The sequence below is a fragment of the Pan paniscus genome, chromosome 3, assembly GCF_029289425.2.
Source record: "Pan paniscus chromosome 3, NHGRI_mPanPan1-v2.0_pri, whole genome shotgun sequence".
Lineage (NCBI taxonomy): Eukaryota > Metazoa > Chordata > Mammalia > Primates > Hominidae > Pan > Pan paniscus.
In genome coordinates this window covers 85820465-85832661 of record NC_073252.2, presented here as the reverse complement: position 1 = coordinate 85832661, position 12197 = coordinate 85820465, and positions in this window count along the sequence as shown.

Sequence of the window (12197 nt, the reverse complement as noted above, 5' to 3'; positions counted from 1 at the left end):
ATCATGTCCTCTGCAGGGACATCGATGGAGCCAGAAGCCATTAACCCCAGCAAACCAATGCAGGAACAGAAAACCAAATACTGCACGTTCTCACTTATAAGTGGGAGTTGAAAAATGAGAACACATGGACACAGGGAGGGGAAAAACACACACTGGGGCCTGTTGGAGGTGGGGTATCAGGAATAATAGCTAATGCATGCTGGGCTTGATACCTAGGCGATAGGATGTACTGTGCAGTAAATCACCATGACACATATTTACCTACGTTAACAAACCCGCACATCCTGCGCATGTACAGACCTTAAAAGTTGAAGAAAAAAAGATAGTCGGTTAAAAATTAATTAACTGGATTTGTTGGTCTAAGAATAAAAGTTTCCATGCAAATTGAAAGCAGAGATTGACAGGCTAGTTTTGTGGCCTAAGCCTGGGACTGTTGCACAGTTACTCTCCACTTGTTAGTCAAAACTGTCAGATTGAAGCGGGTGCAGAAATAGGCCTCACACCTTGATGGAGAAGTGGCAGCCTCACATTGCAGAATAGCTTGAGGAATGGGAGATAATGTTTCAGTCATTTTTGGAGAATACAGTGTGCCTAAGACATACCCCGGGTGCAATTCAGGTATTGGGCATTCACTGACAGTTATTCTCAGAATGTTTGGTGTACTGGATTTGATCATGGCCCATTTTATGTAGCAGGAGTAATGGTTGTGCTGTTGATTTTACGGAAGTAACCTACAGCTAGAACCAAGATCAAGCTTCCCCTCAGCTGGCTAAGAGGTGAGACATACCTGATCATTCTTGTTACAGAATTTTGAAAGACAGTATAGTGAAAAAGTTACCTTTAAATATTATTTATCAAAGATAATACTTCTTGCTGTGCCTAGGTCCTGGAACTGTCAGAAACATCTCATCAAATAGCTGCAGAGGGTGGATTGCTTGAGCCAGAGATGGAGACTAGCCTCAGCAGCATGGCAAAACCTTGTCTACTAAAAAATACAAAAATTACCCTGGTGTGGTGGTGCACACCTGTAGTCCCAGCTCTTGGGGCCGCTGAGGCAGGAGGATCACCTGAGCCTGGGAGGTCGAGCCTGCAGTGAGCTGTGATTGCACCACTGCACTCCAGCCTGGGTGACAGAGCAAGACCCTGTCTCAAAAAATAAAACTAATACATAAATATGTAGCTGCAGAAAGGAGAAAATCCTCAGGTTGCTCTATCAAAATGAACATCAGAAATGTTCCTGAGTTTTTAAACAAAGTTTGAAGCAAAGGACAAAGCTTCAAATTGAAAACAAACAAACAAAAAAAAAACACAAAGAAAAGAGAAAAAGATACAATTTATCTCTTAAGTGATTAATGACAGCAACATTTTCAAAATGATCATAGTTTATACAATCATCTAAAAGGGGATCAGTGAACTATGGCCTGTGGGCCAAATCTGACTCATCACCTGTTTTGGCAGATAAAGTTTTATTGGAACACAGTCATGTTCATTTGTTTACGAATTGTCTATGGCTGCTTTCACTACAGTGTCAGAGTTGAGTAATTGTGACAGAAACCATATAGCCTGCAAAGCAATCCACCCTCTGAGCAGCTATTTGATGTTTCTGACAGTTCCAGGACCTAGGCACAGCAAGAAGTATTATCTTTGGTAAATAATATTTAAAGGTAACTTTTTCACTATACTGTCTTTCAGAATTCTGTAACAAGAATGATCAGGTATGTCTCACCACTTACCCAGCTGAGGGGAAGCTTGATCTTGGTTCTAGCTGTAGATTAGTTCTGTAAAATCGACAGCACAAATTCTGCAAAGCCAAGAATACTTTCTATCTGGTCTTTTAAAAAAGAAGTTTGCTGACTTTTGCTTTTTAGTGAAAGCTTGCTGACCCCTTATTAAAATACTGAGGGCAGAATTTATATTTTAAAAAGAGATAAGATGAATTCTGTACATATTAATGGTGGTCTTATCTTCCTGGACCCTGGGAACCATGAGATACAAGGGAGAAGCCTCCTGAGAAAGACCAGGATGTAACAGAATGTAATTTGCATGAGAACCTTTATTCTTCAACCAACAAATCAAGTTAATGAGTTTCTAACCCACTAAGTATTTTAAAGAGCTAGGGCAGAAAATATTTGCTACACTGTACGTGGATAAACAAAATGTCCAAGTCATTGCTTCATGGTTTACTTTCAATTGATGTTGATTCTTTTTTTTAACCCGAGATTCATGTTTCTTTACTTTAGATTTTCCTTTTCAAAAGAAAAGGAAAAAAGTGTGTATGCTTTTCTGCCTTTCTCACACTTCCACTATTTGTTCTCCTCATCATTCAAAGAGATCCACTTTGCCTGGAGAAGGATTGGAGTTTTTGACAGAAAGGATCCAAATGAAAAGAAAGTCAACATTTGTTTTCTTACTGCTGAAATAGACTCTTGAAGCCCGCATCAGAAACAATCATTTTGAAAGCTAAAGCTTTAGTTTTGCAAAAGTATTGTTTGTTTTACCTTTTTGGTTAAAGATAGCGTGGTAGAAAATCAACATGGCCAACTATGAAGGATGTAGGGCATAGAATTTATGTCACAATAATAAACTGAAAAGGAGAGGGATATTTAGTGAGCCTCACAGATTAAAGATGGGTCCCCTCTGCTATCCTGTCTGCTACCAGCTGCAGAAGATATTGATTGAGTCATCGTGTTGAAGGAGGTAAGAAGGACTTGAAATGAGAGGACAAAATACAGGGTGATCCTGGGAAAAGGGCAGAGTCATCTTTGAGAAGCAGTTACACTGTGGCCACACTGATACCTACAGACCATCCACCCACACAGTGGGTGAGCAGCCATTGAGCACACCACTGCCTGGCGAGGTCCTGCATGTCTACCATGAATTATCTTGTAAGAGTCACCCTCTTTGATGCGTTAAAAGCTTTTTTTAGCCAGTCCACACTCCTATGTGGCCAGCCTCCTTCTGAAACGTCCAGGACACTCAATGCTTCCCAAACTTTGAGATCTGGAAGAGGTATTCAGGGGAGCTGCTCTGCTGCAACTTCCTGACAACCTTGCACAACTCCATACCAACCATGTCTTTATGGATTACATATGGGACCAGAATTGACTGCAGTACAACCTGAGTCTTGGCAAAGTACCCTGCAATTCCTCCTGGAGCAGGAAAGGATAAGCAAGCTGGTGAAGAGATGCCATGGGCAGTTCCCACCCACCTCCCTACCTTGTGGAAGATGACCACAAGGCCATTTCTCATTCGTCTCTTTAGTTTCAGTTGAGCACAGGACTTTTGACCTTGCTCCCTTAGGGTTCAACTGAAGACTTCTTTGTGAGTATACCTATTTGGCTAAGGGTTAGAGCTGACTCCTCAGTAGCAGAACGACCTACCACCTGTGCCATCTGTCACCTGGCCTCTCTGTTCAGTGTCATTCTATGGAATTAGAGATGCAGGGAGCTGACACCATACAGGTGATGCTTATGTTTTTTGTGTGTGTAATAAAATGTCTGACTGTATTTGACTTCATGGTCCCCCTACTGGCTGAATCTACCGAAGTGTGGTGTGTGAACCTAGCAGCTGCATTCAGGAGCTTCGTAACCCGGTTACCAACCACACTGCTGCCCGGGGACCACTTAATTGCTTGACAGGTTGTGAGTGGGAAAGTCCTGGGAGTCTGCACTTGGGTAGAAGTGGAGATTACAAAACCCACCCCAATTATCCAAGTTACTCAAAACTAGATGGGTTATCCTGGAAAGCATGATGAGTCAGGTGATTGGGCTTCCCACTAGCTTAAAAATATGAAATAATATGCCAACCAAAAGATTCTGGACTAAGCACTGAGTGTTGAGTGGAAGTTCTACTGCCAAGAAGGAAATCCATTTCAACCAAGAGAGGATAGACTTTGGGAGGTAAGACTTGGCGGGAAAGTCGGGTGAGACATTTTTTTTAAAGCGAAGACTCACAGTCTTTGTCCTACATTGGAGAAAGACAGTGCTGGGTGTTGGTTTGGCAGGCACTGTGTGGGCTAGTTGGTTAGGCATCGGGTAAGGGCTGTGTTGGCCATTTGTGGTTGCTTTTGTAAGTGGTCTTGTGCTGCATATATGAGGTGTGCACGCTGGGATTATGGTGCCCAGCTGCTGTCTGTGTGAATGAGGGCTCCCGTGCAGCTTTATGGTGCTCAGGGGTCTTTAACTTCTCTTCTTGGGCCATCCTTACAGGACTATGAAATCTGGTTGCCCCTGCTTCTATTTGTATGGAGCACCCTTGCAGGCTTACGGGGCCTCAGGGTCCCTTTCACTAGGAGCCAGATGGTACTGTCATCACGAGGCTAGGTGGCCACATTAGGATAAATAACAAGTATCATTCAGGATTTTCATTTCATTTCCACAAAGCAGCAACAATGACCAAAAACAGCACACATACATGTTTTGCCCACCTGCTTGTCTTAATCTGATTTCAAAACTGTCTTAAAAGGCATTCAAAAGACTAAATTCAAACTATATGTACCTCAGGTCTTACTTTGCTATTGGTTTTGAAATAACTTGAAAGCCTGAGTCTTACCAGCCTACCTTTTCCTCTTTCTGGTGTGGATAGCTGCCGGCAGGCCAGGGGAGCACTGCATATGTTTATGCAAATGGGTATGGTCAGAAGGAGCAAAGTGTTGAAGTTCCTACCTTGAGTATGTAAACATGTTGTGATGAAAATGGCATCTTCTCTTGGGAAAAAAAAAGAAAAAATTCTTGGATTTCAGCTTTAAAACTGGATAATTATGAAATAGCACCTAAGGTTAGGCTTTCTCAAAAGCAGACACTGAGACATGGGTCTGAGTGCCTCTAGTTAACTTGGTAAGTGACCTCAGCAAGCCTGCGCTAGAGAGTGGGGCAGGGAGGCAGGAGAGGAGGAAAGCAAACAATAAGCAGATGGCCATGTGGGCAATGGGGGCTCAGTCTAATAGGTAAGTATATATATAAAGAGGCACACAGAAATAAGAACATAAATATGGCACTGGGCACAATGGCTCATGCCTGTAATCCCAGCACTTTGTGAGGCCGAGGCAGGCAGATCACGAGGTCAGGAGTTCAAGACCAGCCTGGCCAACATGGTGAAACCCCATCTCTACTAAAAATACAAAAATTAGCCGGGTGTGGTGGCACATGCCTGTAATCCTAGCTACTTGGGAGGCTGAGGTAGGAGAATTGCTTGAACCCAGGAGGCGGAGCTTGCAGTGAGCCAAGACTGCACCACTGCACTCCAGCCTGGCAACAGAGTGAGACTCCGTCTCAAAAAAACCCCCAAAAAACATAAATATGGCAAAATATTAACAATGAGTGAATCTACGTGAAAGGTCTAATAGGCGCTCTAGTCTTCCCTTTCTGAAGGCCTGACATTTTTCAAAATAAAAAGTTAGGAAAAATTGAGCCAGGCATAGTAGCTCACACCTGTAATCCTAGCACTTTGGGAGGCTGAGGCTGGTGGATCACCTGAAGTCAGGAGTTTGAGAACAGCCTGGCCAACATGGCAAAACTTGCCTCTACTAAAAATACAAAAATTAGCCAGGCGTAGTGGTGGGCGCCTATAATTCCAGCTACTCAGGAGGCTGAGACAGGAGAATCGCCTGAACTTGGGAGGTGGTGGTTGCAGTGAGCCAAGATTGCACCACTGCACTCCAGCCTAGGTGATACAGCGAGATTCCATCTCAAAACAAAACAAAAACGGAGGATCATGGCGGATGGGTTGGGAGGAAGGACTAGATTGCAGCTCTGGACAGAGAAGCATGTGGAGGCTTGCATTGTGAATTTTAGCTCTAGATTGACTGCAAGAACAAACCAACAATCCCAACAGGAGCCACAGACCCTCCGAAGGACGTGGACTGCTCCTGCAGGACCTGGGAGACACCTCAAATACTGTGAGTGCCCCAACTGTGGAAGTGGGAAAGGGAAACCCTCCTCTCCCAAACACACACCTCCACGGGAGAAGCTGAAGTTCTGTTTGTGGGAGAGGTTTCCGATTTTACCAGGAGCTGAGTCAAGTTAGAGAGCCAGTGAAATACAGTGGTAGAGGAAGCAGCAAAAAAGCCCTAGGAGTTCACTGAGTCCCCAAGCAGCCCATTGTTGTCTGGCATCACAGAGATCCATCAGAAGAGTGGCCAGAGGAGCAGGGGGTAAAACTCCACAGGGAGAAGGAATTCTCTAGCTGAACTTCATAACAATTTGAACGGAGCAGAAAGCCTCCTGGCCAGAACTCCGGGGAGGGCATGAATCTGGAGTGCAAACTTCACAGGCTGGGGAAGAACTAAAGCCCTTTTCTTTCACATCTGGGAGTCGGATAGCCTTGGGCAGGTTTTCAAGCCCATCTAACTCTCTCCCTGGAAACAGACTTGGGGATGTTGGTGGGGACACGGTGGGCGTGAGGCTGGCCCTTCAGTTTGCATGGGAGCTGGGTGAGGCCTGTGACTGCAGGCTTTCCCCCACTTCCCTGACAACCTGCATGACTCAGCAAAGGCAGCCATAATCCGCCATCCCCCACTACAGCCGCAGCATGACTAGTCCAAGGAGAATCTGAGCTCAGACATACCTAGACCAACCCCCACTTGATAGTCCTTCCCTATCCACCCTGGTAGTGGAAGACAAAGGGCATATAATCTTGGGAGTTCTAGGGCCCTGCCCACCACCAGTCCCTCTCCACACTACAGCTGATGCTTTCTGGAAAGTCCCACCTCCTGGCCGGAGGCCAGCCAGCACAAAAATAGAGCATTAAACCACCAAAGCTAAGGACCCCCATGGAGTCCATTGCACTCTCTGCCACTTCCACTGGAACAGGCACTGGTATCCATGGCTGAGAGACCCATAGATGGTTCACATCACAGGGCTCAGTGCAGACACCCCACAGTACGAGCTTGGAGCTGGGCAGACAGCTAGACTCAGAAGAGAGACAACAATCACTGCAGTTCGGCTCACAGGAAGCCACATCCATAGGAAAAGGGGGAGAGTACTACACAGAGGGAACACTTTGTGAGACAAAAGAATCTGAACAACAGTCTTCAGCCCTAGACTGTCCCTGTGACAGAGCCTACCCAAATGAGAAGGAACCAGAAAACCAACCCTGGTAATATGACAAAACAAAGCTCTTCAACACCCCCCCAAAAATCATACTAGTTCACCAGCAATGGATCCAAACCTAGAAGAAATACCTGATTTACCTGAAAACGAATTCAGGAGGTTAGTTAAGCTAATTGTGTGTGTGTGTGTGTGTGTGTGTGTGTGTGTGTGTATGTGGTGGGGGGGTTGGAGGGGAGGGGAGGACCAGAGAATGGTGAAGCCCAATGCAAGGAAATCCAAAAAATGATACAAGAAGTGAAGGGAGAAATATTCAAGGAAATAGATAGCTTAAAGAAAAAACAATAAAAAAATTCAGGAAACTTTGGACACACTTTTAGAAATGTGAAATGCACTGGAAAGTCTCAGCAACAGAATTATTGAACAAACAGAAGAAAGAAATTCAGAGCTCAAAGACAAGGTCTTCGAATCAACCCAATCCAACAAAGACAAAGAAAAAAGCATAAGAAAATATAAAAAAAGACTCCAAGAAGTCTGGGATTATGTTAATGACCAAACCTAAGAATAATCGGTGTTCCTGAGGAAGAAGAGAATCCTAAAAGCTTGGAAGACATAACTGGGAGAATAATCCAGGAAAACTTCCCCACTCTTGCTAGATACCTAGGCTGCAAATACAAGATGCACAAAGAACACCTGGGAAATTCATTGCAAAAAGATCTTCACCTAAGCACATTGTCATCAGGTTATCCAAAGTTAAGATGAAGGAAAGAATGTTAAGAGCTGTGAGTCAGAAGCACCAGGTAACCTATAAAGGAAAACCTATTAGATTAACAGCAGAATTATCAGCAGAAACCCTACAAGCTAGAAGGGATTGGAGCCCTATCTTCAGCCTCCTCAAACAAAACAATTATAAGCCAAGAATTTTGTATACAACAAAACTAAGCATCATATATGAAGGAAAGATACAGTTGTTTTCAGACAAACAAATGCTGGGAGAATTCACCATTACCAAGCCACCACTACAAGAACTGCTAAAAGGAGCTCTAAATCTTGAAACAAATCCTGGAAACACATCAAAACAGAACCTCTTTAAAGCATAAATCACACAGAATCTATAAAACAAAAATACAAGTTAAAAAGCAAATGCAAAAGGCAAAACAAAACAAAAACGAAAGTACACAGGCAACAAAGAGCATGATGAATGAAATGGTACCTCACATTTCAATATTAACATTGAATGTAAATGGCCTAAATCCTCCACTTAAAAGACACAGAACTGCGGAATGGATAAGAACTCACCAACAAACTATCTGCTACCTTCAGGAGACTCACTTAACACATAAGGACTCACATAAACTTAAAGTAAAGGGGTGGAAAAAGACATTTCATGCAAATGGACACCAAAAGTGAGCAGGGGTAGCTATTCTTATATTAGACAAAACAAACTTCAATGTAACAGTGGTTAAAAGAGACAAAGAGGGACATAATATAATGGTAAAAGGCTTTGTCTAACAGAAAAATATCACAATCCTAAACATATATGAACCTAACACTGGAGCTCCCAAATTTATAAAATAATTACTAATAGACCAAAGAAATGAGATAGACAGCAAAACAATAATACTGGGGGACTTCAATACTCCACTGACAGCACTAGACAGGTCATGAAGACAGAAAGTCAACAAAGAAACAATGGATTTAAACTATACCATGGAACAAATGGACTTAACAGATACATACAAAACATTTCATCCAACAGCCACAGAATACACATTCTATTCAACAGTGCATGGAAATTTCTCCAAGATAGACCATATGATAGGCCATAAAATGAGCCTCATAAATTTAAGAAAATTGAAATTACATCAAACACTCTCTCAGGCCACAGTGGAATAAAACTGGAAAGCAACTCCAAAAGGAACCTTCAAAACCATGCAAATACATGGAAATTAAATAATCTGATCCTGAATGAGCATTGGGTCAAAAATGAAATCAAGATGGAAATTTAAAAATTATTTTAAAGCATTCCCTCTGAGAACTGGAACAAGACAAGGATGACACAATCTATTAACAGGACAATAATGACACAACCTATCAAAACCTTTGGGACACAGCAAAGGCACTGCTAAGGGGAAAGTTCATAGCCCTATATGTCTACATCAAAAAGTCTGAAAGAGCACAAATAGACAATCCAAGGTCACACCTCAAGGACATAGAAAAACAAGAACAAACCAAACCCAAGCCCAGCAGAAGAAAGGGAATAACCAAGATCAGAGCAGAACTAAATGAAATTGAAACAAACAAACAAAAAATACAAAAGATAAATGAAACAAAGAGCTGGTTCTTTGAAAAGATAAATAAAATTGATAGACCATTAGTAAGATTAACCAAGAAAAGAAGAGAGAAAATCCAAATAACCTCACCAAGAAACAAAACAGAAATTACAACTGACACCACTGAAATACAAAAGATCATTCAAGACTACTAGCAACACCTTTACACACATAAACTAGAAAACCTAGAAGAGACGGATAAATTCTTGGAAAAATACAACCCTCCTAGCTTAAATCAGGAAGAATTAGATACCCTGAACAAACCAATAACAAGCAGTGAGATTGACATTGTAATTAAGAAATTACCAACAAAAATAAAGTCCAGGACCAGACGGATTCACAGCAGAATTCTACCAGACATTCAAAGAATTGGTGCCAATCTTTTGACACTATTCCACAAGATAGAGAAAAAAGGAGCCCTTCTTAATTTATTCTATGAAGCCAGCACCACCCTAGTACCAAAACCAGGAAAGGACACAACCAAAAAAGAAAACTACAGACTGATATCCTTAATGAACATAGATGCTAAAATCCTTAACAAAATACTAGCTAATTGAATCCAACAACATATCCAAAAGATAATCTATCATGATCAAGTGGGTTTTATACCAGGGATGCAGGGGTGGTTTAACATACACAAGTCAATAAATGTGATACACCACATAAACAGAATTAAAAACAAAAATCACATGATTATTTCAATAGATGCAGAAAAAACATTTGAAAAAATCCAGCATCCCTTTATGATTAAAACTCTCAGCAAAATTGGCATACAAGGGACATACCTTAATGTTATAAAAGCCATCTACAACAAACCCACAGCCAACACAGTACTGAATGGGGAAAAGTTGAAAGCATTCCCTCTGAGAACTGGAACAAGACAAGGATGAGCTCTCTCACCACTCCTCTTCAACATAGTACTGGAAGTCCTAGTCAGAGCTAGGAGAAAGAAATAAAGGGCATCCAAATTGGTAAAACGAAAGTCAAACTGTCACTGTTTGCTGAGGTATGATTGTTTACTCTGAAAACCCTAAGGATCCCTCCAGAAAGCTCCTAGAACTCATAAAAGAATTCAGCAAAGTTTCTGCCTACAAGATTAATGTACACAAATCAGTAGCTCTTCTATATACCAACAGTGATCAAGCAGAGAATCAAATCAAGAACTCAACCCCTTTCACAATAGCTAAAAAAAACAAAAAACAAAAAACAAACAACTTAGGAATATACTTAACAAAGGAGTGGAAAGACCTCTATAAGGAAAACTACAGAACACTGCTGAAAGAAATCATAGACAACACAAATAAATAGGACACATCCCATGCTCATGGATGGGTAGAATCAATATTGTGAAAATGAACATATTGCCAAAAGCAATCTACAAATTCAATGCAATCCCCATCAAAAAACCACCATCATTCTTCACAGAATTAGAAAAAACAATTCTAATATTCATATGAAACCAAAAAAGAGCTCACATAGTCAAAGCAAGACTAAGCAAAAAGATCAAATCTGGAAGCATCACACTACCTGATTTCAAACTATGCTATAAGGCCATAATTACCAAAACAGCATGGTACTAATATAAAAATAGGCACATAGACCAATAGAACAGAATAGAGAACCCAGAAATAAACCAAATACTTACAGCCAATTGATCTTTGACAAAGAAAACAAAAACATAAAGTGGGGATAGGGCACCCTTTTCAACAAATGGTCCTGGGATAATTGGCAAGCCATATGTAGGAGAATGATACTAGATCCTCATCTCTCACCTTATACAAAAATCAACTCAAGATGGATTAAGGACTTAAACCTAAGACCTGAAACTATAAAAATTCTAGAAGATAACATTGGAAAAACTCTTTTAGACATTGGCTTAGGCAAGGATTTCATGATCAAGAACCCAAAAGCAAATGCAATAAAAACAAAGATAAATAGCTGGGACCTAATTAAACTAAAGAGCTTTTGCATGACAAAAAGAACAGTCAGCAGAGTAAACAGATAAGCCATGAAGTGGGAGAAAATCTTCACAATCTATACATCTGACAAAGGACTGATATCCAGAATCTACAACGAATTCAAACAAATCAGTAAGAAAAAAACAATCCCATCAAAAAGTGAGCTAAGGATATGAATAGACAATTCTCAAAAGAAGATGTACAAATGGCTAAAAACCATGAAAAAATGCTTAACATCATTAATGATCAGGGAAATGCAAATCAAAACTGCAATGCCGTACTACCTTACTCCTGCAAGAATGCCCAAATCAAAAAAACCAAAAAAACAGTAGATGTTGGCATGTATGTGGTGAACATGGAATACTTCTACACTGCTGGTGGGAATGTAAACTACTACAGCCACTATGGAAAACAGTGTAGAGATTCCTTAAAGAACTGAAAGTAGAGCTACCATTTGATCCAGCAATCCCACCACTGGATATCTACCCAGAGGAAAAGAAGTCATTATTTGAACACACGTATATTTATTGCATATTTGAACACATGTATATTTATAGCAGCACAATTCACAATTGCAAAATCGTGGAACCAACCCAAGTGTCCATCAATCAATGAGTGGATAAAGAAACTGTGGTATATATATATATGATGGAATACTATGCAGCCATAAAAAGGAATGAATTAACAGCATTTGCAGTGACCTGGATGAGATTGGAGACTATTATTCTAAGTGGAATAACTCAGGATTGGAAAACCAAATATCGTATGTTCTCACTGATATGTGGGAGCTAAGCTATGAGGATGCAAAGGCATAAGAATGATACAGTGGACTTTGGGGACTTGGGGGGAAGAGTGAGAAG